General features: G+C 37.3%; 1 protein-coding gene across 5 annotated transcripts in view; it reads left to right on the top strand.

The window, feature by feature from the left end:
• Nucleotides 1-26,942, top strand: part of Pak1 (p21 (RAC1) activated kinase 1) — a 141,213-nt gene that overhangs the window by 21,239 nt on the left and 93,032 nt on the right. Inside the window, exon 1 of one of the 5 annotated variants that reach the window (XM_078046727.1) lies at nt 17,829-17,947. The exons of 3 other annotated variants lie outside the window; for them this stretch is intronic. The gene's annotated coding sequence lies outside the window, so the exon portion shown is untranslated. Of the gene's footprint in view, nt 1-17,828; nt 17,948-26,942 lie in introns of those variants that run through there. One more of the 5 variants, XM_078046729.1, reaches the window with a different exon arrangement.

Genomic DNA, 26,942 nt, shown 5'->3' with positions numbered 1-26,942 from the left:
TTATGTAGTGCTGAGGATCGAATCCAGTGCTTCGTGCATACTAGGCGAGCACTCTACCACTGAGCCACAAACCCAGGCTCCATCCCCAGACCTTTTCTGTGTATTATTTAGAGATAGGGTCTCACTGCATTGCTGGCCTTGCTAAGTTGCTGAGGCTGGCTTTGAACTTGTGATCTTCCTGTCTCAACCTCTGGAGCTGCTGGGATTACAGGCATGGCCACCATGCCCAGCTTTTTAGTAATTTTTGAACTAATAGTTAGAAGGCCAGTCTTTCTGCCCTCTTATTCGACATTATTCTGCTTGGAATAATTTTTCTAATCCTGTAGCTGTTGGCTCCAAAGCCATCATTGTTGGTAGGAGAATATGCAAGTTAATTTGTTATTTAGTGAACTTAACAATTGGAACTTGTTACCCAGCTACCTCTTCAGCCTCATCTTTGCTGATCCTACTCCATCGTCTAAAAGGATTTTCTGTTTTTTTCAATTTCACATCATATCATCCTATTCCCTTAGCCTGGAATTCCTTTTCTTCTCTGTTAAAACTCTTAATTCTTCAAGATCCAACTTGTATATCATTTCTTCTATGTGCGAATTCCCAGTCTTCATCACCATTCGTGATTATAAGTTCATAGAAGAGAGTATTTTGTTTCTTTATTTCTCAGTATCTTGAACCGTGCCTGACATGTAGTAGGCTCTCAATAAATATTTGTTGAGTTATTGAATAGAATAATTGTAAAACAAATATTTTAAAAGTTTCTTGAATTTCCATAGCACTTTCTTCATCTTTTGCACTCTAATTAGATGTATAGACATTTGCTTGATATCCATAGGGACTGACCATTTATATAATTAGGTACCACTCTAACATTCCTCTGTGCTCACTGTTAGGTTCTGTCCTCTTCACTCCTTTCATTAGTAAGTGCCCTTTTAATGGCAGGATGATGAACATCTAACAATATGGTACCAGTAGATTCTAAAATGAAAATTGAAGAGTTTTATGAAGTTGAAATAGAGTGATATTGGAGAATGGCTTGAACCACACACAAACTATTTTAAAATTAGACCACTTTAGAACTGAAGGAAATCCCATAAATGTGTGCAATTTTTATATTTTATTCATCAGTTAAAAACTAAATTTAAAAAACTGAAAGGGAAATTAATGTGGTTAATGACATAATAGGAGGGTCAGAAGATAAAGATTTAAGTAACAGAGGATTTAAGAAAGACCCTTGGGAAAACTAGTAAAGCTCTTAAATGTTTTACATAATTGATCTTATCAACATGTTTTGAAAGCCAATGTGAAGTGACAGATGTTCTTTAAGAATTACTTTAGTGGCAATTATAACTTAAATTTTGTTAAATAATTACCAAAATTGCTTTAGATTTACCTTATAAATCACCCTCCCCCCATTAAAGATGCACTCAGTTTGGGGGGATGGTTTATTAGAAATTTTGGTACCTTGAATTTGTAGGTGCAGTCCTTAGTGGCAAGTGACACCTTACTGCCTTTATGAAGGTTGTCCTTTACACTTAAAATAACTCTCTTCTTGCCTGTCCCTCCTCTGCCAGATGACACATTGTTCATTTTCTCTTAATAACATCTAGGTTTATATATTTCAACAACTTAAATCCTTTTTCTTTACAGTTGTTTATATGAATTTGCACTCTTTAAAAATATTTTTAGTTTATAGATGGACACCTTTATTTATTTTTAATGTGGTGCTGAGGATTGAACCCAGTGCCTCATATGTGAGAGGCAAGTGCTCTACCACTGAGCTACAATCCAACCCAGAATTTGCACTTTTTTTTTTTGAGAATTTTAATATTTTTCAGTTTTCGGCGGACACAACATCTTTGTTTGTATGTGGTGCTGAGGATCGAACCCGAGCCTCACGCATGCCAGGCGAGAGCGCTACCGCTTGAGCCACATCCCCAGCCCAAGAATTTGCACTTTTGAAGAATAGTTGAAGTGGTGTTTTGGGGTACTAGTTATCCTTGGATTACAAGATCCCCTCTGTGTATGCTGGTTCCCCCATTAGATTTAGCTCACTGAGGTTGGGATGGTGCTTTATTCATTATATTCCCGTGATTCCTGTAATGTACTTCCATAGAGATAAAGGAAGAAGTGAAAAACAATTGAGAGGATTTGGAAAAGCTCCTCAAAAGAGACTGTGTGAGGGGCTATCCTCAGCGCCACATAATGATAAATAAAGGCATTGTGTCCATCTACAACTAAAAAATATTAAGAGAGAGAGAGAGAGAGAGAGAGAGAGAGAGAGAGAGAGAGAGAGAGAGATATTGTATGATCAAGAGCTTGTATGGCAGGTGTATGGTAACTGTTACACTTTGTTAGGTTGAAAAGGAAAATGTGTCTTGTTCTTTGTTTTGCCAGTTTCTGCCTAGTGTGCACTTTAATATTCAGAATCTGTTCTCTGCCTCAGTAGCTCTTGTTCTTATTGTAATTCTTCCTGGAGATTGAGATGGAAATGAGAGAAGCTTTGGGCTGCTGCCTGGGTATCCACATTCATGAGAACTTAGAAATGCAGAGGGACCAAATGCCAGGCCTGACCTAGCCAGCACCAGGTCAGCCAATCATTGCTTTCCTGCTCTCCCTTTGTTCTCTGTGCCTCCAGCCTTCTATCTGCTGGAGGTTTGTGCTACAGCTGTTTCTACCAATTAATGTGATGCTAATGTGCCCCTTAATGAAGCCGGAGAAGCACATGGTCCCAGCTAGTGGCTAAGAACTCCACAGTGGCAGCCTTCAGAGTACCTTTCCATGAATAATTGGTCTAGGTACCTGAATATTTTTTTGTATTCTTGAAATCATAGAAACAGAAACTGAACATGACATTAGCCTAGGGTGTCTAACCCCTTCTTATATATGGAAGAGGTAAGAAAAGCCAAAAACAAAAAAGGCTCTTACCAAATTAATTCCATACCTCATATTTCACCAAAGCTCTGTGTCATTTGATTTTATCCTTTCTATGTTGTGTAATAGTTAAACCTCTGCCTCTGACCTAACTTTGAATCCTGTGACCCTCCCATTTACTAACTGTGTGAATTAACCTCTGTAGTTTTAGTCTCTTTATTCTTAACTGGTACTACTAACACCTACTTCATAGGTTTACTATTAGGGTACATGAAGTAATAATTGTATAATACTTAGCAGATTTTGACATATAACAAGAGCTCAACAAATTTTGGCTATCATTATTCCATGGGTAAAGAAGCTAAAATGATCCTCAGCAACACGTGTTTTTAATTTACAGTCCTGTCCTTAAAACCTTTGTTCTAATTCTCCTTCAATTAGAATATAAGCCTTGTGAAAGCCAGGACCGTTCTGTATCCTCAGCACCTAGAATTTTAGTGCATATTAGATGCATAATATTTTGTGAATCAGTGAATTTTTAGGGGGAGATTTTCTCTTAATAACATCTAGGTTTAGATATTTCAACAACTTAAATCCTTTTTCTTTAGAGTTATTTATATGAATTTGCACTCTTTAAAAATATTTTTAGTTATAGATGGACACCTTTATTTATTTTTAATGTGGTGCTGAGGATCGAACCCAGTGCCTCATATGTGAGAGGCAAGCGCTCTACCACTGAGCTACAATCCAACCCAGAATTTGCACTTTTGAAGAATAGTTTTTGTGTTGTGCCTTTGATCTTTTCAGATATCTTTCTTTCAGATATTTCCTTCTGCATTGTAAGCAGGGGTTTTGATCTCTGCTCTAGGAATCTTCCACGTAGCTCTTAGTGGAGATTTTTTGTACACAATTATTATTTTTTAGTAAATTCTGACTACTGGTTGTAAAAATAACTTGGATTAACCATTATTGAGCAAAAACTAATGATTGCTGTGGTTCCAATTTTAAGAAATTGTGAATTTGTAGGTGCAGTCCTTAGTGGCAAGTGACACCTTACTTACTGTCTTTATGAAGGTTGTCCTTTACACTTAAAATAACTCTCTTCTTCTTGCCTGTCCCTCCTCTACCGGATGACACATTGTTCATTTCTTTAGGGCTGTCACCTCTGTCAAGTCTCTTTTCTTTCTTTCATCTGTGATCAACTCCTCTTTATCATAGAGGAAGTTCATAACTTTTGCAAATTGGATGATTTTGAGATAGGTACTCCACACTGAAGGAAGAGTTGATGCAAAGACATGGAAAGAAAGGGCCATGTGTTATGGGACAATGATAGTAAATATTGGGTTATCTTTAATGTTGGACTGTTTATTGGTTAGAGCCCAACCCCTGCCTTTGGTACTAGGAATTGAACCTAGGGGCACTCTATCACTGAGCTGTATTCCCAGCCCTTTTTTATTTTCTATTTTGATAAAGGGTCTCACTAGGTTTCCCAGGCTGGTCTCAGACTTGAGATCTTCCTGCCTCAGCCTCCTGAGTTGGTGGGATCACAGGTGTGTACTATGGTGCCTGACTTAGTTGGGGTTCTTACTATTGGGGCAAACTGAATTCATTCTATCAGAGAGATTAAGAATCTTGTTAAGGAGTGGTGGTATAACTCAGTGGTAGCGTTTCTATCTGGCATACATAAGGCCTGGGTCTAGTTTCCAACAAGGGGAAAAAAAGAATCTTTGTGGGAGTTGAAGAAATGAACCCAGACTGACCTTCTAGGAATAAATTCTCCAAACTATATTAAAAAAATAGCCCCTAAGGATGCTGCTGTTTTTGCTAGAGTCAGGAAACTATTCCTTCAACTGCTAGAACTAAGACTGTGCTGCCTCTGCTACAGTTTGTGTAAAAATCACTTGCCACTAAGGACTGTACCTACAAATTCACACTTCTTAGAGTTGAGAATAACACCACAACATATACTAGCTTTTGCTCAATAAATTAATGTGATATCCAAATGATTTTTATATTCAGCAAAAGGGATGTCCTGTGTTCAGTCTTACCCCATATTTGGCGCTTTAGTCCCCAAGCTAGCTTTCATCATGGTAGTAAATTGGCTGATAAGAACAGTTAAGAAGATAAGCTTTATAGACGAGAAGGGTCAGTGAAGAGAATGTCAGCCAGCCACTGTCTTCATCCCCCAAAATGGACAAAAAATTCTTCTCTTCAAATTGAATTTGCCCATCCCTGAGCTATAAGAGTTTCCAGGGACATGCCAGGTGCTGATTGGTTAATAATAATTACTATTTAAGAACTCAGCATTGGCAAAAAGAATGAGATTGTCATGTTTGGTTTGGATGTAGAATCAGGATTTATCCCTGGAGCTAGGGATGGGGTTATCTTTTCCACAGACAGTGCGTTTTAAAATGTGGTCACTTAGGAACTTTATAAAAATGCAAATTCTCACCAGGTGCCATGGTACAAATCTGTAATCCCAGCTACTTGGGAGGCTGAGGCAGAAGGATTGCAAATTTGAGGCTAGCCTGGGCAAGTTAGTGAGACTATATCTCAAAATAAAAATAAACGAAGGACTATAGCCTGGTGGTATGCTTAAGGCTCTAGATTTGATCTCTAGTACCTGGGATGGTGGAGGAGAACATCTTAACTCACATCCTAGACCTGTGGGTCAAAAACTGTGCTTGTGCATCCTAGGAATCTGGGTATTTATAAACCATCTAGGTGATTTGGATTGTTTGCCAAATTTTGAGAACTACCTTAGTTACATAGGCTGATGAGGGATGAATACATGATGAAAATCAGGGCTATGTTAGGAAGGAGGAAGAGAGGAATGAATGTGGGGTAGGCAGCCAACAGCATCCATTTCAAAACTGTAATTGTAGATATGGACCAGTTTATGAGGAATCTCGAATGTCTATTTCATGTTTTTGTGAGGTATAAAACTGGTTAATGTATGTTTGAGGGTCTTGTACAGTGAAGTAAATAGATTATAATAGGAATAAGAGAAAAAAGCATATTGAATTTGGAGTTAAGAGTTTGGATTTTCATCCTGGTCTTTTTATCTCATTGAATTTCACACTCCATTCTATTAAATAGGGAATATAACAATAGGATGTTGGGAGAATTAAATGAACAAATGTAGGTGGAAATTCCTAGCTCATTAAGCATATTTATAAGTAAATATTTGCAGAATCTGAATGATGATGCTTGGCTAAAGTGCATGAACTTTATTCTGGGGACTTCTTAGGAGTATCTCTTCTTTTAAAACAATTTCCTGGTTCTCAGTGATTATTTTGGGTCTTGAGTTCTTGATCATATTCCACTTAGCTCTGGTTTAGCTGCCTGAATACAGGTTCTGCCTCTGGGGTCTTATCCTGCAGCTTTACATGAATTATTTACTTCAGCTGTCAAAGGGATATAGAGGTTTCTTTTTGCTTATGTCTAATATGTATTCAGGGTGTTGTGGCCATACATATTTTATATTCTGCCTTGGCAGCATAGCTCATTTCTTTATATTTTATTCTGTGATATTGTTTTTAATTTGTACCACAATACCCTTTCCCCCCAATTTTTTTTTTAAAGAGAGAGTGAGACACACACACACACACACACACACACACACACACACACACAGAGAGAGAGAGAGAGAGAGAGAGAGAGAGAGAGAGAGAGAGAATTTTTTAATCTTTATTTTTTAGTTTTCAGCAGGCACAACATCTTTGTTTGTATGTGGTGCTGAGGATCGAACCCGGGCCGCACGCATGCCAGGCGAGCGCGCTACCACTGAGCCACATCCCCAGCCCCCCAAATTTTGTTTTTTTATGCATTTCATATTTTCTAAATATAGAATACTTATTAGGGTCTAGTGAGTAAGCTGTTTAGAATCAGTTTGGGCTCTCTCTTACTTATATTTAAAGAAACTAGGACACACAGGGAATTTGCCCAAAGTTGTGTGTATTCCAGTTTTACCCTTTTCCAATTTCTTGGCAGGGAAAAACTTATATCTTGGGTTAAATGTCATTGTTTTTGGTTCTGTAACATTATTTAGTCAAAAAAAAATTTGTACATTGTTTAGATCTGATGGTATTTATATTCTGCTATAAGTGAAGCAGAGCTGATGTCCCAACCTAGGAAGAGAGATTACTGAATAAAAATATAAATCCAGCAGAGGGAGAAAGGGCCTCACCATGAACACATCTTTCACTCCTTAGTGTGCTTGAAATGTTATTAGATTTGCCAACATTGTGTTATTAGGTGACTGTGGCCTATTCTTTGTTTACATCTTGGGCATTTGAGGAAGGAAGGCATGAAATTCAATGGATAATTTCTACTCTGTAGTGCTGAGCACTTCCTGCCTTATCTATACCATAAATACATACATATTATTTTCTTTTAGAAAGTTACTATTGGGTGTCAAGGAAATTAAAGAAATAGCTTCTTATAAACTTGGTACAAGTTAGATTTCCAGCTGAAAGGAACATTAGGAATGATCTAATCCAACATCCTAATTTTATGGATAAGAAAATGGAGGTCAAGATAGGAAAAATAATTCATTCAAATTATATATAAGTTAAAAGAGTCAGGGCCACAGCTCAGACTTCTGACTTAAGTGTATTTCTGCTGCACCCTCCTGCAAGGCACAGTATAAGATGAAATGTGGAATAGGATAAAGACTACAGATTTGAGGGCAAGAGATTTATGTACAAACCATGGTTCTTCCACCTACTGACTTGTTCCTGAGAAAGTAATATCACTTCTTTAAGCATTGGTTTTCTCCTTTGTAACATGAGATTATTATGATATCTCTTTTACCTGCCTCATAGGGTTATTATGAAAATAAAATGTGAGATGCAATGCAAAAACCAAAATGATGACTTTAAAGTGGAGATGCCCAGTTTGCTTACAAATCAGCTTCATCTCTATTAGGTATGTGATTTGGGGGAATTCACTTCATTTCTACATACTTTGTAAAATTGGGATAATAATAGCTCTTTTGTTGTTTTGAGGATGTTTAAGGAAAAGAAATATCTTCTCTTCCCATTGTTTGTCTAATAGCAGAGGTCACTATAACAAAAGACAGATTAACCAGCAAAAACTACACAGGTTTATTTAAGATGTTTAAAAAATTATTTTTAGTTGTACATAACACAATACCTTTATTTTATTTATTTATATGGTGCTGAGGATCAAACCCAGCGCCTCACACATGCAAGGCAAGCACTCTACTGCTGAGCCATAACCCCACCCCCTATTTAATGTAGTTTTTATGTGGCATGGGAACCTTAAGAAGGAAATGAAGACTCAAAGAAACAAGTTAACGTGTATATTTATGCTTAGGTTTGATGTATTATTTTTATGTGGTGCTGAGGATCGAACCCAGTGCCTCACATGTTCTAGGCAAGCGTCTACCACTGAGTCACAGCCTCAACCCTCCTATAAAGTCTTAAAGATAGCCGAACTTGTTCTTCTGTGGTTTTATTTATTTATTTTTGCAGCAGTGGGGATTGAACCAAGGGCTTTGCCCTTGCTAGTCAAATACTCCACTACAGAGTTACATCCCCAGCCCTTTACTATTGATTTTTTTTTTCCACCCCTGGTACTGGGGATTGAGTCCAGGGATGCTTTACCACTGAACTGCATCCTTAGCCCTTTTTATATTTATATTTATATGTATCTTTATTTTGAGAGAGGATCTTGCTAACTTGCTGTGGCTGACCTTGAACTTGTGTTCCTCCTGCCTCAGTCTTCCAAGCATCTGGGATTACAGATGTGTGCCACTACAACCTGACTCTTCTTTAATTTTAAAAATGAATTTGGGGAGTTTAGTTCTGGAGCTGTAGGTGAGGTAAGGACGGGCTTTGCTGTTAGTCAGGTTTCTAGTCTAAACTCCAGTGGCCCTTACTTAGGCAAACTCTTCCACCCAGGGAATGCACACTAGAGACAATAAGTTTTATTGTAAGTGGATTGAAAAGAGGAGGAGGAAATTTGGTAACTGGAGAACTTTGGAGGGAGAATGGAAATGGGAAAAACGGTACTACTTTTGGTCACCCCTGGGTGTAGACCCCGAATACCAATATATCAGGATCTTAGTGGTGATATTTTTTTCATTATGATCTCAGTGTCTGAGAATATAAATGCCTTCCAAGTTGGAACCATGCCTGTCTATGTTCTTTACTGCTCCAAACACTATGACATATGTACACGTGTGTGTGTGTGTGTGTGTGTGTGTGTGTGTGTAGACATTACGTGTGTATAAATATACATACACACACTTTTTTTTTTCTTTTTCTTTTTTTTGGTGATACTGGGTATGAAATCTAGGGCCTTACACGTACTGGACGAGCACTATACCACTGAGTTACACCTAGCTGTTTATTTTAATTATTTTATTTTGAGAGAGGATCTCACTAAGTTGCCCAGGCTGGCCTGGAACTTGTGATTCTCCTGCTTGAGTCTACTGAGTAGCTGGATTATAGATGTGTGCCACTATACCTGGTCATTGTTATATATTTTTATTGAAAGAATGTCTGTCTGAAATAGAGAACTTTGTGACTCATAGAATTCCATTAATCCCTAAAGGTTTCTGATCTCTCACTTTGCCTCTGTCTTGCAGAGATAGTTGTATTTAATCATGTTTTTCCAGTTTTTAACATTTTTGAACCAGGCTTTTCTACTTTTTCATGTTATAGATTTGGAGGGTTTTAGGTCTTGGATTTTTAAGTTTTATTCCACTGCTGGTTTTCCTTTGCAAACTTGGTTGGGCCAGACATGTATTTCCTATAGCCATAGTCATTGTGTGGGACCTGCCAGTTTCCTCTTTCTGGTTTTTAACACTAGGGTGGGGTTTGTGGTGCTAATGCACAAGAGCCTGAGAACATGAACATTGTTTCCTTAAGGGGTCCAAGATTATGGGAAAACATAATGCTGAGAAATTCTTTGCTTCCCATTACCCTCCCAAAGGATAATCTCATATAAGCCATTAATGTGGTAAATAAACAGAGTGTAAATTATGAATTACACATTCTGCTGTGTCCTTTAAATACATCATCTCAACAACTACTCATAAGTAACACTTTAACTTAGACTGATGATATTGCCCTCAGTTTTACAGATAAGGAGTCTAGAGTTTATTTAAAGGAAATGACTTACCTTAGCTACTAATGGGTAGATCCAGAATTTAAACCCAGGCCTTTATGACTAACAGACAATCACTGATTGCAATGCCCGAGCAGAATGGAGCTCCTTGAAGGTAGGGATTTTGACTGGTTCAAATCTGTGTTCCCTTTCAGCATAGAGGGTGAAACAGTATATCGTTTCTTTTATTTTAAAAAATTATACTCATTCAATTATATTAAAATCATATAATGGGTCTCATTGTGGCATTTCCATACAAGTACATATCATTCTTTGAATATATCCACCTGTCCCACTCTTCTTTTTCCCCCTTCCCTTCTCTCCTCCTGTCTCCTTCCCTAATAGTCTTGCCTTCTATTTCCCAGTCATCTTTTTTTTTTCTTTTCTTTTTAAGTTTCCACGTATGAGAGAAAACATGCAATGCTTATCTTTCTGTGTCTGGCTAATTTTGCTTAGCACGATCATCTGTTGCATCCATTTTTCAGTAAATGATGTGATTTCATTCTTTATGAATAAAACTCCCTTGTGTATATATACCATATTTTAAAATCCATTTATGTGTTGATAGGTGCTTAGGCTGATTCCATATCTTGGCTATTGTGAATAATGTTGCAATAAACATGGACATGCACGTATCTCTTTTGTATGCTTCATTTCCTTCTGGTAAATATGCAGGAGTGTATAGTGATGTTATGTGATAGATCTATTTTCAGTTTCTGAGGACCCTTCATTCTGTTTTCCATAGTGGCTTTACTAATTTAATTTACATTCCCCAAAATAGTGTATAAAGGTACCTTATCCTCCACATCCTCTCTAGCATTTTAAATAAATATATATTATACACATTATATATATATATATATATATGTATACACACACACGTATATATATATGAATATATGGATATATATATATATATGAGAATCAGAATACTTATTATTGGATGTTTACTACATTGGAGAGTCATAGACAGACTCAAAGAGTAAAATGCATTTGGAATGTAGGTATTGAGAAACTTTCTTAGTCCACATTATTTGCCTGGGGAAACCCTAATTGTCTAGTGAATTTTTTGGGGGGAGGGTATCAGGGATTGAAATCAGGGGCACTCAACCACTGAGCCACATCCTCAGCCCTGTTTTGTATTTTTTTAGAGACAGGGTCTCACTGAGTTGTTTAGTGCCTCACGTTTGCTAAGGCTTTTGGAATAACCAGGTTTGAGCCACATCCTCAGCCCTGTTTTTGTATTTTTTTTAGAGACAGGGTCTCACTGAGTTGTTTAGTGCTTCAGGTTTGCTAAGGCTGGCTTTGAACTCACCATCCTGCCTTAGCCACCTGAGCTGCTGGGATTATGGGCGTTGCGTCAATGTTCTTGGTGTCTAGTGAATTTTTAAATGAATTATGGGACCAAAAAAAAAAAAGTTTCTTGAGCATGAGGAAAAGACTACCAGCAAACTAAGACGAATGGGGGGAGAGAAAGGAAGAGAGAAGGGAAAACATATGGAAATGGTAGGAGACCTTCAGTGATACACAAAATTATAAGAGGTTATGAGGGGCAAGGGGGTGGGGGGAAAAAAGGGGAGAGAATTGAATAACAGCAGAGGAGGTAGAGAGGGAAGATGGGAGGGGAGGGGAGGGGAGGGGGGATAGTAGGGGATAGGAAAGGTAGCAGAATACAACAGTCACTAATATGCCATTATGTAAAAATGTGAGTATGTAACAGAAGTGAGTCTGTATTATGTATTTGGGGAGTTCAAAACCCAATTGAGTCGAATGTATGAAAGATGATATGTCTTGAGCTCTGTAATGTTTTGAACAATCAATAAAAAAAAAAAAAAGAATTATTCATTCCAGAAACCAATAAGGGTAACTAACAAAACCATTATAAGCTTTAAGATCTAAGCTGAATGCAGTGGCACATACCTGTAGTTACAGTTACTGTGGAAGCTGAGGCAGGAGGATTGCTGGACCTTGGGAGTTCTAGGCTAGCCTGAGCAACATATTGAGGTCTTGATTCTCAAAACAAAACAAAACTAAACAAATAAGCAAAAACTTGGGGTGGTGGTGGTGAGGAGTTAGCCAAGTTATAAAGTGCTTGCCCGAGGCCCTGTGTTCCATCTCCACTATCACTAAAAAACACAAAACAACAAAAAGATCTTGGTGTTGCATTGGGAAAACTAACACTTTCACTGTGTTTTCTTGAGAAAATGCAACATGATACAACACTGAACTATACAGTGTTGTTTTAGGTCTAGTTCTACCTGCTGGGTTCCCTCTTTGAGCTTCAGTTTCTCTTTATGGATGAAGACTTGTTGAATTGAATGACCTCTTTGGTCCCTGATAACTCAAGACATTTAGATGATGGTCTTGTAACTGTCCATTTCTTCCTCCATTAATATGGTATCAAGAGTTGATGCCTCTAATGTTCTGTAGCCCCTCTGTTCCCTTTAAGCCCACTGCCTAGTTGCCTTTAAAGTCCATTGCCTTCTTTCTTTCTTTATTTATTTTTAAAGCTGTTTCTGTGAGGGCTAGTGTTCCCATTTGAGGTTGAATTGAGTTGTGCAAGGCCTCAGGAAGTGGAGGAAGCACCTTCCTCAAACCTGGTTACACCAAAAGCCCATCAGGTCAAGTCTTGTCCTCAAAGAGGAAGAGAAAGCCTAGGTTCCTTAGCCAGTAGATAAGAGTTTCTCTCTTGTGTTCTCTGGGTTAATTTTACCACCTACAGAGAAGACATTTCCTTTTAAATTAATTTAATGACAGCATTTATTGTAATGTATATTTTGTATTATACTGCATTATAATTGCTTATTCATATATCCTGTCTCCTTAAACATTTCCTCAAAATAATTAGCCTTTCTAATGTTAGAAGTACCCAGAATGTATCAGGTGATTGATAAAAGAGGAAACTAACATATATTGAGCAGTTGCCTCACTGCCAAGCAACTTGCCTAAGAGAGATTTTCACTTAATCTTCACAACAGGTCTCTGACATAGGCATCATGCCCCTTTTACATATGAGGTCATTGAAGCCCAGAGAGATAAAGAAACTTTTAACCTGGCATTCAAACCCAGGTTTGCTGACTCTAAAGCTTGAGCTGTATTTAGGAATATTCTTCTGACTCCCAATTCAATATTCTTTCTGTACACACATCACAGACACACAAATTGAGTATGTAGTTGTGTTTAATTCTGTGATGGACAAGAATTCCGTTGGGCACATGGTGGAATGATTAGCAAATAGCTGTGGCACTTGTATAATTGCTATGTATTAAGAAATTGCTCTAGAATCTTTAATGCCTTAATTGGAATTGTAGGCAATCCTATAATTTTGGCATTTTAAAAATGAATTCATTTCAGCTGGTTAGCAGATGTAACAACACCTACCTCTTGGCATGTTCTGTTCTAAAAAAGGATGAAAAGCTGCTTCTTTCACACTATCCTGGGCAAGGTGTATGAGCTAAGCTTTGACCTGAAACAGTGTTAATGCTTCTGAAGAGTTTTGCCTCCAAGCTTTGTCATATTAGAATCAGACACTTGGATTATGGTGTTCTTATCCCAACTGCTTGAACTCTTACCAGGGAAAGTCCAACACAAAGGACTTTTTCTTTTCTTCTTTCTTTTTAGGGTACCTAGGATTGGACTCAAGGGCATTCAACCAGGCTAGCCTCAGCAACTTAGCAAGGCCATAAGCAACTTGGTGAGACCCTGTCTCAAAATAAAAATTGTAAAGGGCTGGGGATATAGCACAGTGGTAAAGTGTCCCTGGCTTCAATCCCCAGTACCAAAAAAAAAAAAAAAAAAAGAAAGAAAGAAAGAAAGAAAGAAAGAAAAAAACCTTATAAATTTCATTCTAAAATTGTCAAGCTGTAAGATAAAGGGTTTCATCCACACACATTTAAGCACCTATAGAAGCTTAAAGACTTATTTTGGAGGTAGGTAAGTAAGTAAGATGCTGCATTCTGAATCCCTTCTTCCTTCTGCCAAAATATGGAAAATCCCTACCTCAAGTCATAACTCATAAATCTTCACTTTTATAAAGTTTCTTCATATCCCTCTTCATCTCCTTATCCTTTACTCCTTGTTATAATTTAGATATGAGGTGCCCCCCGAAAGCTTGTGTGAGACAATGCAAGAACATTCAGAGGTGCAATGATTGGGTATGGGAGCCTTAACCCAGTCAGTGAATTAATCCCCTAATGGGGATTAAATGAAAGCAGGTAAGGTATGGCTGGAGGAGGTAGACATTGGGGGCATGTCTTTGGGGTATGTATTTTGTATCTGGCCAGTGAAGTCTCTTTCTGCTTTCTAATTATCATGACTTGAGCCGCTTTCCTCTACCACATTCTTCTGCCATGATATTCTGCCTCACATTGAGCCCCTAGGAATGGAGCCGGCTGCCTGTGCAGTGAGACTTCTGAAACTGTGAGCCCCCAAATAAACTTTTCCTTCTCTAATTGCTCTTGTCAGGTCTTTTGATAAAGCAGTGAAAAAGCTGACTAAAATACTCCTTATGGAAGTGTCCCTCAGTTTAGAAATTCCCATACTGCATTGGCAGTATGGTATGGTGAAAAAAATTTAGACAGTTGATTTAGACAGCAGACCTGGGCTGGTTCTTGGGTTGGATCAGACTGTTCAGTACCTAAAATTTTAGCTAGTGTTATTGTAATTATTATTATTTTAAAAATATTTTGTAGTTGTAAATGGACAGAATGCTTTTATTTTGTTTGTTTATTTTTATGTGGTGCTGAGGATCGAACCCAGTGCCTCATGCATGCCAGGCAAGTGCTCTACAACTGAGCCACAGCCTCAGCCCTTTTGTAATTATTTTTGTTACTCATGCCTTATCTTCCCTTTTGACCTAGGAGTTTCTCAAGTTGTTTTCAAACTGTAAGTCATACCCTTGAGTTGTGGATTTAAATTGTAGGTTGGACTGGCATTTTTAAAAAGTCATATAGAGGGCTTGGGGCTGGGGCTTAGAGGTAGCGCACTTGCCTGGCATGTGTGAGGTACTGGGTTCAATTCTCAGCACTATGTATAAATAAATAAAGGTCTATCAACAACTTAAAAAAATTAAAAGAAAAAGTCAATAGACTCCCACAGAGAAAATGTCAGAATATATTGTATGTGGAAAGAGCAAGGATTATTTTGTGAAACTTTTGTTGTAGTTTTATGTTTATTGATTTTTCTGTGTGTGTGCGAGCACTTGCACACCTGTGTGTACTAATTACCAATATAAAATGCATTCTTATTGTAAGTTGGAGTCAAAACAGTTTAAAAAACTATTTTAAGGAATAGACTGCCTGATATTTACATCTTTTATTCTTAGGACCTAGTACAAGATCTAGAACAAATTTTCTGATGCATGTGCAGCTAAGTAATAAGACTGAAAGACAAGGCTGAATTTAATTGCTTAATATTAACATATGATACAGATAACAGGTATAAAATATGTTAAAAGAAGGGAAAAATTATCTTTAAAAAAGTTGAGTATTGGGCTGGGGATGTGGCTCAAGCGGTAGCGTGCTCGCCTGGCATGCGTGGGGCCCTGGGTTCGATCCTCAGCACCACACAAAAATAAAATAAAGATGTTGTGTCCACCGAAAACTAAAAAATAAATATTAAAAAAATTCTCTCTCAAAAAAAAAAAAAGTTGAGTATTCAAGTACCTAAGTAATCTTTAGAAGGCCTTCCTAGTTCTAATTTAAACTGCTTATCACTAGCTTGATTTTGGTAAAATACTAATTTACCATTATTTGCTGAATGTCCACATCTTTGGTCTGGCCTTTATTTCCATAATCTGGTCTCAATATATCCTTTTAGTATCATCTACCATAACTATAGAGACTCCATATCAATTAAACTTATCTGCTTTCTAACTCTAACCACAACATTTCTTCCTTGATGTCCTTTGTTTTTGTTTTTTAAGATAGTCTTGTTATGTTACCCAGGTTGGTCTTGGACTCCTGGGCTCAGAAGTTCCTCCTGTCTTGGCCTGTGGAATAGCTGGGGCTTCAGATGTGTGCCATGGTGCCTGTCTCCTTGAAGTCCTCGATTAGTCTTATTATTTACTTTGTCTGGTGTCCTGTACCTAGCCACCACAAAGATAAGAAATGAGCAATATTGGGCTGGGGATATGGCTCAAGTGGTAGTGTGCTTGCCTGGCGTGCGTGTTCGATCCTCAGCACCACATAAAAATAAAATAAAAAAAAAAGATGTTGTGTCCACCGAAAACCAAAAAAAAAAAAAAGATTCTCTCTCTCTCTTAAAAAAAAAATGAGCAATATTGAAATCCTACCACCTGAGAGACTCACTTAACATTCCCACATCAAATGTGGCATGATAATCCCCAGTAGAAAGTTCTATTTCCCTTTCCTGCAAGATGTTCGAGCTTCTCACCATAGGCAGAAAGAGCCAGTGCCAGTGACCTTCATATCTCTGTAACTTTGTTCACAGGGAAGACATATGATAAATTAATCAATATACAAATAAGGTATATTTGTATATTGATTAATTTTGGATAACATTAAACTTTAGGAACTTAGGAGATGAGAAAAAACAAGTATATAAGAATCATGTGTTAGATGATGTGTTATACGTGAGGAAATGTTGTAATGAGACTTCAATATTTAATTTAATATTTGAAAGATTCCGGACCCTCAGTTCATGGGTTTTAGAAGCAGAGAGATTCTGACTGTATTACCATATAACAACTCTTGAAAGTCCATGCAGTATAAAAGGCTAAACTGTGGCTAAATACCTATACTTAAAAACAAACCTGTTTCCAATAAAATTAAAAACTTTTATTTGAAACAACAACAGAGGGCTGGGATTGTGGCTTAGCAGTAGAGTGCTCACATGGCATGTGTGAGGCACTGGGTTTGATCTTCAGCACTACATAAAAATAAATAAATAAAATAAAGGTATTATGTCTGCCTACAATCAAAAAATATTAAAACAACAACAGTTTAAGTAGTTAAGAGCTATATTTGTCCAGAAAAACAAACAGTATGATACCCCTTACCCTGTTTTTAATCATAAATATTTGGTTCATGCAATTATGGAGACTGAGCAGTTCCATGGTTTGCCATTTGTGAGCTAGAAAATCAGGAGAGCCAGTGATGAATTTTAGTCCAAGTCTGAAGACCTGGAGAAGAGCTGAGATGTCTCAGATCAAGCATACAGGCAGGAGCAAATTCAGTTCCTAAGCAGATGCCCACCTACACAGTCTTCTGATTCAAATACTAATCTCATCCTGAAACACCCTCACAGACATACCCAGGGAAAAAAAAAAGCAAAACAGTTTAATCTGTACAGCCTGTGGCCAGTCAGGCTGACACATGAAATTAACTATCACAGGAGTTTAGTTTCCTGATGTCTAAAACATAAGGGAATAAATTTTCAGCTCTGCTACTGTGGTCTGAGTGACTTAAGGCAAGTTACCTAACTTCTCTAATCTCAACTTTTTCATCTCTAAAAAGGGAATAATAATTGCCTCAGAAGCTGTGAAGATTAAATGAAGTAAGATTACTACATTGACTGGCACTTAATGAATATTTGCTTAATAATTTCCTTTTCCAAGAAGTGGGCATTTGTCCTTGAAATACTGGTAAGAATTAAAAGAGAGAAATATTTGAGATGTCCAATATGTGACTGGGAGCTCTATAAAGCCCATAACGTCTTTTCTCTTAAATATCTTTTCTCCAGTGTTTTTCTCGCCAAGATAGAGTTTTTTTTCTCTTTAAAGCCACTTCCTGGGGAGAAAGTCCAATGTAAGCTGTTACAACTTGCCTTTGGCCCCTCCCTGAGCTCTGTTCATTCCTGTAGGCTGGGAAAAGGAAGTTAATTCACATTGTCCAACTCAAGTTAAACTTCTCTGGCAGAACGCCTGCCTGCCTAACCTTGGGAGAAATTAGTAGCCCGGTAAGAAAGGGGATCCCTGGGCAAGGTAAGTAGGAAGGGCTTTCTGTCCAGACTGGAGCCCAGGAGGGCAGATCCTTGGGAAAGTAGGCAACTGGAAGTGTGGGGAAAGAAGTCAGCCCTGTATCTGACTTCTGATTTTGTTAGAAAGGAAATAGATATTGATTTTTTTTAAACCTGTGGAGTGGTAATGAGGGGAGGAAAGGGAGAGAGGAGAGGAAATGCTTGCAAGGTAACTGAGATATATCTTTGGGTAAACTAGTGGAAGGAGCACCAGCCTAAAACTTGGCTTCCAGTCCTGGCTTTCCCACAAATAATTTTGTGAATTATTTGTGCATTTGGAGTCTTGCTAAAGTAAGGGGAGAGCTAAAATGTTTATACCTGTTGAATAAAGTATAGAAAGAAACCCATACACTCTTAAGAGTTCAGAGGGATTCAGAAGATAGAAGTTCTGTTTGTTTAGTCTGTATTAGAGTTTCTCTGACTTTATAACTGTTGATATTTGGGTCTTTATAATTCTTTGTTGGGGGAATGTTGGAGATGTGAGACTGTCCTGTGCATTATAGAACTTTCAGTAGCATCCGTCTCCTATCCAGTAGATGCCAATAGAATTCCCCATCCTCCCATAGTTGTGACAATCAAAAATGACTCTAGAAATTGCCAAATGTCTCCTGAGGACCAAAATTGATCTAGTTGAGAACCAGTGGCCTATATGCATATAAATTGTGGGGACAGTTAAAATATAAAACTAATGATAATATAATCTCATACTTACATAGCACATATTATAACAGTATTCTAAGTCTTCAATTATAATAAGTCATTTAATCCCCATAATAATCCTATGAGTTAAGTACTATTATTATCACTATTTTACATAGGTGAGGAAATTGAGGGAAAGTTAGTTGAGTGAATTAATAGCAGCTAATGTTTTTATAAGTATGTGTCAGGGACTGTGTTAAGTACCTTACTTGCAAGTTGTCTGATTTAATACTTGTAGTCACTCTATAAGATAGGTTCTAATGTTACCATGGTTTTATAGGTAGGGAAACTGTTATGTACTTAACTGGCCCCTGAGAGTTTTTTTTGTCTTCCTGATAAAACACTTTAATTTTCAGAGCACTTTTTTCTATTTTATCCTCAGAACAATACTGTGAAGTAGGTAGTATTATTCCCATTTTATAGTTGAAGAAACTGAGACTCAAAGAGAAGGGAACTTGTGCTATAGATTTCGTGGTAACTGATGGTATACATTTTATTTGTGGTTGACAATGATGTTTTCAACTGTACCAAGTAGCAGGTAGTCAGGTGACATAATGAAAAGGAAACACTGACTCCTGATTGTGATGGAGGGAGAGCTGAGAGAAGCTACTTCTGCTTTGTAACCTGGGATTTGTTGGTAAGGGTTTCTTCTGCATATGTACTCTCCTGACCACATCTTACTTCCTGATGTGGAAGTCCTTTGCACTGATGGTGTAAAAAGTTCAAATTATGTTATTGGCTTGTTCATTTACTTAATATCTGAGATCTTCAATATTCTGTCCTGTAAGCTCCATAAGCATAGGAACTCTGTTTTGTTCACCACAGTATTTCTGCACAGTGCCTGTATACAGTAGTTACTTTTTTTGTAAATATTCTGAGTTAATAGGCAATGTTGTTTTGTCTCTCTGATAATGAATTAAGGGAATTAAGTGAGAAGAGTCTGATTTATTCAAGATTATACAGCAATTTGGTTGTAGTTTCGGGACTAGTTTTGATCTACATCCCTATCCCTTTTGATTTTTTATTTTGAGACAGGGTCTCACCAAGTTGCTAAGTTTCTGAGGCTAGCCTTGAACTTGCAGTCCTCCTGTCTCAGTTTCCCAAGTCCCTGGGATTATACCACATTCAGCTTTACTTTTTATTTCTATAGATTTAATTTGCCTACCTTGGACATTTCCTAAGAATGAAATCATATGATATGTAATCTTTTCCATATTGTTCCTTTCCCTTAGCATAATATGTTTAAGACATACCCATATTTTAACATGTATTTTTTGTTACTAAACAATATTTGGCTTTTTTTTTTGCTGATTAATATTCCATTGTATAGAATCCTGCTTATTTGTATCTATGCAATTTTCTTTATTGCCAGATAATACTATTAGATATACCACACTTTATTCATTGGTTAGTTGATGGCTATTGAGGTTGTTTCTACTTTTTGGCTATTATAAGTAATGCTAATACAAACACATTTAATTTTGTGTGGATGCATATTTTTATTTACTTTAGTTATATCTCTAGGATTATAATAGCTGGATCACATGTTAATGCTTTGTCTAGTCTTTTGAGGCACTTCTAGAATGTTTTCCAAAGGGGTTGCACCATTTTACAACCCCACCACACTATATGAAAGTTCTAATTTCTCCACATTCTCCTAAACACTGGTGAGTTATTACTTCTGCAGGTATCAGTGACACCATTTATACACAGGAAATTTGATATTATGATGTTTAGGATCCTTTCTAGTTATAGCATATTTTGAAATTACTTGGCTTTTGAGGGACTTTCTTTACTTGGTCCTTCTAAAGAGTTCCATTTTGTTTCAGCTACATAGATGACTATTCCTGTTCTAGTTCAGAGTGGGGAAAAGATGCCTTATTTATTTCTTAGTTGGCCTTCCTTGCATTCCCATCTCAGATTATTTGTCTTCTTCATTCCATATTCTGGTGAAAAGGGATAACTCGGGAGAAGGTCCATTTACTTCGGCATGGCATAAGCCCTGTAAGGGGGAAGGACCCCTGGAGAGGGAGTTGAGAAGACATATTTTGGCATTTAGTTGTTTATTTACTCACAGTTAAGATTGGTCAAGTCGGTTTTTTCTTTTTATGCTTCCTATCAAATTGAAAGAGAATAATATTTCTATTGCATAATTTCTCAATGTTTATATGAGGTATAAATGATATAGATGCACGCAAACCATATACATGTGAATTATTTGCAAAAATTAAGAGTTGCAAATATTACAGCAAAATTATGTAAATAATGTAACAAATAAGGCAAATACAAGGAATAGTGCAAATTATTAATAAATGTTATAAAAGAATGCAGATAATATAGCAAATAATAGCAAATTGTGGTAAATAATATAGCAATAATGTAGCTAAATAACTGCATTTTAGGCACTTTTGGTAGGTACTTTTAACATTTTTCAGCACTTCAAAATAGTTATTTAACCTCATTTGATAGATAAGAACTTCTAGTTCAGAGCATTTAAAAAACCAGCCTAAGAGGCAGAGTCAGGAATAAAAAACTAGGTCTAACTCTAGAGTCTTTCTCTTGTATTTTGCTGCCTATTAGTAAAGAGATCTTTTCCTCTATATCTCTCCCTTGTTTTGAAAAGGTCTTGATAATGTGGGTCACATTGGTCCACTTTAAGAAAGGATAAAATTTGCTCTTGTTGACAGTTAAGCTTGTCCCCATAGCCTAAACAGTTCTGAACGCTGGAGGAGACAGTAGGTCTGAGACTAATTTAGCCAACTGGTTATTCAGATACTCATAGGTCTGGCCCAAAATCAGAACAAGGGCTTTTAGAATAACAAAGAGTCATTATCTCAGTGTTGAAGGAACAGTTGAGATCATTAAGTTTCATACCCATCAATAGGGGAATCTCTGGATATATTCTTCACTGGAAAGACTGGTGTCTTTGAAATCAGTTTGACTCAGTTCAAGACTTGCCATCTTCTTTTTCTTCTACCACAACCCCTGACATCTAATCATTACCAGATACGTAAGTTTTAGAAAATGATTTTCCTTGGCATTCCATGAGCTCTATATAGTAGAAAGGGAATATGAGGTTCAGAGTCTAGTCACAGCCTTTCCTCTAACTTCATTGTGTTGCCATGTGACCCTGGAATAATATCTCCTTTCACTACTTCTACTGTTACTGCTTTATTTCAGATCTTTGTCATTTGTTTTCTTTTCCATTAAATTTTTTTTTTGTAAATAATCAAAAACTTTTATTTTCTGGATTATTTGAGAATGAGCTGCTGTCATCATGCTCCATCAGCCCCCAAATATTTCATGTATAATAAGAACAGTCTTATGTAAGCACAGTGAAACCATCTAAATCAGGAAATTAACATTGATCCATTACTACCATCTAATTGTTTTTTTTTGGGGGGGGGGTACCTGGGATTGAACCCTGGGTGCTTAACCACAGAGCCATATTCTCATCTCTCTCTCTCTCTTTTTTTTTTTCCAGTATTTTTTAGTTGTCTATGGACCTTTATTTTGTTTATTTTTATGTGGTGCTGAGGATCGAACCCAGTGCCTCACACATGCTAGGCAAGCACTCTACCACTGAGCCACAACCCCAACCCCCATCCCTTTTTAAAAAAATATTTTATCTAGGTGCTGGGATTGTGGCTCAGCAGTGGAGCGCTCACCTAGCACAGGCGAGACCCGGGTTTGATCCTCAGCACTGAATAAAAATAAAGTCATTGTGTTGTGTCCATCTACACCTAAAAAATAAATATTAAAAAAAATTTTATCTAGAGACAGGATCTTGCTGAGTTGCTGAGGCTGGCTTTGAACTCACAATCCTCCTGCCTCAGCTTTCCAAACTGCTGTGATTATAGGCATGTGCCACTGCGCCTGGCCCATTACTACCATTTAATTATTCCTCAGACCCACTCAAGTTTTGCCACTTGGTCCCAGTGGCTTTTATAACAAAAGAATATAGTTTAGAATCATGTTACATTTAAATTTCAGTTTTCCCTTGACTTTGATACCTTAACATTCTTGAAGATTACAGGCCAATTGGTTCATAGAATATTGGATATTTCAGGTATTTTAAGTGTCATAAGTAGTTTCAGGTAATACAGGTTTGGCAGGAAGTATTACAGAATCGATGCTATATTCTTCTCAAAGCATCTTTTCAGATGGTGATGGTTTCAATTTGTCTCATTACAGTTGCTATTCATTTTGGCAACTTGCTTAAATTGGTGTCTGACAGGCTTTTCAACTCTGAAGTTATTCTTTTCTTCCGTATAATTATTATGTATTTTGTAGGGCAATACTAGGAAATTATGTAAATCATTTTCCTTGCCAAACTTTCAAATATTTAGTTATTTCTATCTATATGGACTTACGTTATTCAATAAGTAATAATCTTGTGCTATTGTTAGTAATTATTATTTTTTGATGCTCAAATTTCAATTTGGCTAGTAGAATACCCATAAAGTTGGTCTCTATCTGTTTTTGACATGTCCCTATCAGTTTTTGAATACTTCCTTCCTGTTATGGTTAGGATCTAGAGATGTCCCCTCAAAAGCTCATGTTTTGGGGGCTGGGGATGTGGCTCAAGCGATAGCTGCTCACTTGGCATGAGTGTGGCCTGGGTTTGATCCTTAGCACCACATACAAACAAAGATGTTGTAACCGCCGAAAACTAATAATTAAATATTAAAAAATTAAAAAAAAAGCTCATGTTTTGGGAGCATAGACCTCAATACAGCAAGATTCAGGTGGAACATTTAGGCAATGATAAGAGCTGTAACCTCATCAGTCTATTAAGCTGTTTGATGGGTTAATAATTTGGATGGACTAAGGGTGGTAATATAGGCAGGAAGGGTGTAGTTGGAGAAAGTAGTGCCACTTGGTGTGTGTCCTTGGGGATGGCATTATATTTTCTCTGGCTCTTAGTGTGCTTGGGTTCTCTCTCTCTCTCTCTGTCTCTATCTCTCTCTCTCTCCGCCCCCCCTCCTTCCTGGATCATGAGCTGAGTAGTGTTCTTCTATCATGTCCTGTCGCTTTCATGTTCTGCTTTACTCAGGCCCAGAGTGGAGTGGGCTGACCATTGACTGATACCTCTGAAACTGGGAGACCAAAATAAACTTTTCTGCCTCTAAGTTATTGTTAGGCATCTTGGTCATGTAACAAGCTGACTAATACAGTTGCTATTGTGGTTTGGATCTGGAATGCCTCCCAATAAAAGCTCATGTGTTGAAAGTATGGTCCCCAATATAGCAAGGTTTTAGGTATTGATAGGATCATGAGGGTTCTGAACTCTTCAGGGGATTATTGATTATATCATTGCTTTCCTGGACAAAATTGGGGTTTATTTGGATGAATGGTTAAATATTTGAAAATAATTTGACTTTAATGCCTTTTAAGTATATTTGTAAAAGTGTATTTGTATTCTGTGTCATTCCATAGAAATGTGTGGTAGTGCCTGTTTTATTGAAACACAGCCTTATTCCGGGCTTAGAATATAGAATATAAGGAGTGACTGATTCTGTTTGAGGAGTTCTTGGAAGACTTGGTAGAGGTTTGACATTTGAGCTGAGTCCTAATAGACAAGCAGAGGGGAAATTGATGGGAGAGTAATTTGCTGCTGCATCTTTCCTGATGGAGATGATAATATCTCAAAGATTGTCTATTTCATTACCAGACACTTCTAATTATTATAATGTTCTTATAGAATTCTTCACTCCTTTCCTCCCTAATCTCTCTTTTTGGTTCAGAGGACACAGGTAGTTGATATGCCATAATGAGAATAGAGCCACTTTTTAGGTCATTCCTTGCATATATTCTTTTCAGGTCTTCAGCATTTTCTGTTTTTTTTCCCCCATGTTGGTCTTTCCAGTTCCACTCATTCTTTTCTTCATTCATCCATTATTTATCCATCACTCCTGTAGGCAAGGAATAGTTCTGAGGTCTGGAGATGAAGACAGTCTTTGCCTTTTTGGAGGCTATGTTTTATTGGAGAGAATCAGCCAATTGGAAGGAAATATGTCAGAGGATGATATGTGCTAGGAACAAAATAAAGCAGGTGGTTGGGGATAAAGCATGCTGATAAAAGCCAGGCACAGTGGTACATGCCTGTAATCCCAGAAACTTGGAGAATTGCAAGTTCAAGGCCAGCCTAGGTATAACCCTGTCGCAAAATACAAAATAAAAAAGACTGGGCTTTGTAGCTCAGTAATGGAGGAGCACCCCTGGTTTCAATCCTTAGTACCAACAACAACAACAACAATAGCAACAAAAAGGGCTGATAAAGAGTGGAGAGAGATTTTTATCATTTTATAAAGAATGGGCAGGGAAGGACTGGGATTGTGGCTCAGTGGTAGAGCACTTGCCTCCCATGTATGAGGCCCTGGGTTTGATCCTCAGCACCACATAAAAATAAATAAACAAAAAATAAAAGTTATTAAAAAAAAAGAATGGGCAGGGAACACTTCTGATAAAGTAATATTAGAGCAGACACCTAAAAGAAAGGTGGGAATAAGCCACGTGGCTATCTGAGAGAAATGTATTTTCAGGCAGAATGACCTGCCTGAAAGGCCCAGAGGTGAGAGTCTACATAGCCTTTTTGGAAAGCCAGGGTTCTAGGAGCAGAGTGAGTAAAGGAAGGAGAAGTAGGAGACAAGGTCAGAAAAGTACTAGGGTGGGATGGGGGAAGGAAGTGGGGGGATGAGGTCAGATCATATAAGACCTTCTAAATTAAAATAAGGACTTTGGCTTTTATACTCAGTGATTTGGGAAACTATTGGAAGATTTGAGGAGATTTAAAACTTACATTTTAATTTATTTTTTTTAAAGAGAGAGAATTTTTTGATATTTATTTTTTTCAGTTTTCGACGGACACAACATCTTTGTATGTGGTACTGAGGATCGAACCTGGGTTGCACGCATGCAGGCGAGCGCGCTAACGCTTGAGCCACATCCCCAGCCCCCAAACTTACATTGTAAACGAATCATTCTTGGGGGCTGGGGTTGTAGCTCAGTGGTAGAGCACTTGCCTTGCACTTGTAAGGCACTGGGTTTGATCTCAGCACCACATAAAAATAAATTTAAAAAAGAATTACTCTTGGAGGCAAGAGTAAATTTAGTTTAGGCTAGTAATAGCAATATTGTAGGTTAAAATTTTTCAGTAGTGGTACTATTAACATTTTGGGCTGGATAATCTTTGTTCGTGTTTGTGCATTATAGGATGCTTAACAACATCCTTAACTTCTAACTGCAAGATGCCATTTGCATCTCCCTCATTATATCTACCCAGATTCCCATTGCATTGCCAAATATCCCCTGGGGAGCAAATTCCACCCCTATCTCACCACCCTTAGGAACCAATATTCTAGACAAAAGTTGCTGGTGATTTGGACAAGGTTTAGATATTAAAAGTGATAAAAAGTGATTGGAATATAGCTATATTTTTAAAAAAAATTATAGTTGTACAATACCTTTAATTAATTAATTAATTTATTTATTTTTATATGGTGCTGATGATTGAACCTAGTGCCTCACACGTGCTAGGTGAGTGCTCTACTACTGGAGCTACAGCCCCAGCCACAATATAGCTATATTTTTGAAGGTAGAGTTGATAGGATTTGTTGTTGAGTTTGATGTGCAGCTCCTAGAAAAATTAGAGTCAAAGATGAATCAGATTTTTTCAGCATACTACAAGTGATATAGCCACATCAATATTTATAGCAGCACAATTCACAGTAGCTAAGCTATGGAGCCAACATAGATGCCCACCAATAGATGAATGGATAAAGAAATTATGGCATATATACCCAATGGAATATTACTCAGCCATAAAGAAGAATAACTATAACATTTGCTGAGAGACTATCACAGTCAGTGAAATAAGCCAAAAAATCAAAGGTTAAATGTTTTCTCTGATATGTAGATGCTAACCCACAATAGGGTTGGGGTTGTGGGGGAATAGAAGTTCAGTGGCTTAGACAAAGGGGAATGAAGGAAAGGGAGGGGGGATAGGAATAGGAATAGGAAAGACAATAGAATGAATCTGGAAGTACAGACCTGTGTCACCGTGCCTGGCTTGATTACTGTAGTTTTGTAATATGTTTAAAAATCTGGTAGAGTTATGTCTCCAACTTTGTTCTTTTTGGTCATGATTGCTTTGGCTGTTTGAATTTTTTTTTGTGATTTGTTACTGCCTAGAGTATTTTTAAAATTTATTTATTTTTTGTTATTTTATACTCCACTTCATTTCAGATAGTGTCCTTAAG

Source organism: Ictidomys tridecemlineatus, chromosome 4, assembly GCF_052094955.1.
Source record: "Ictidomys tridecemlineatus isolate mIctTri1 chromosome 4, mIctTri1.hap1, whole genome shotgun sequence".
Lineage (NCBI taxonomy): Eukaryota > Metazoa > Chordata > Mammalia > Rodentia > Sciuridae > Ictidomys > Ictidomys tridecemlineatus.
Note: the sequence above shows the minus strand (reverse complement) of the source record. Positions and strands in the feature narration are given on the sequence as shown.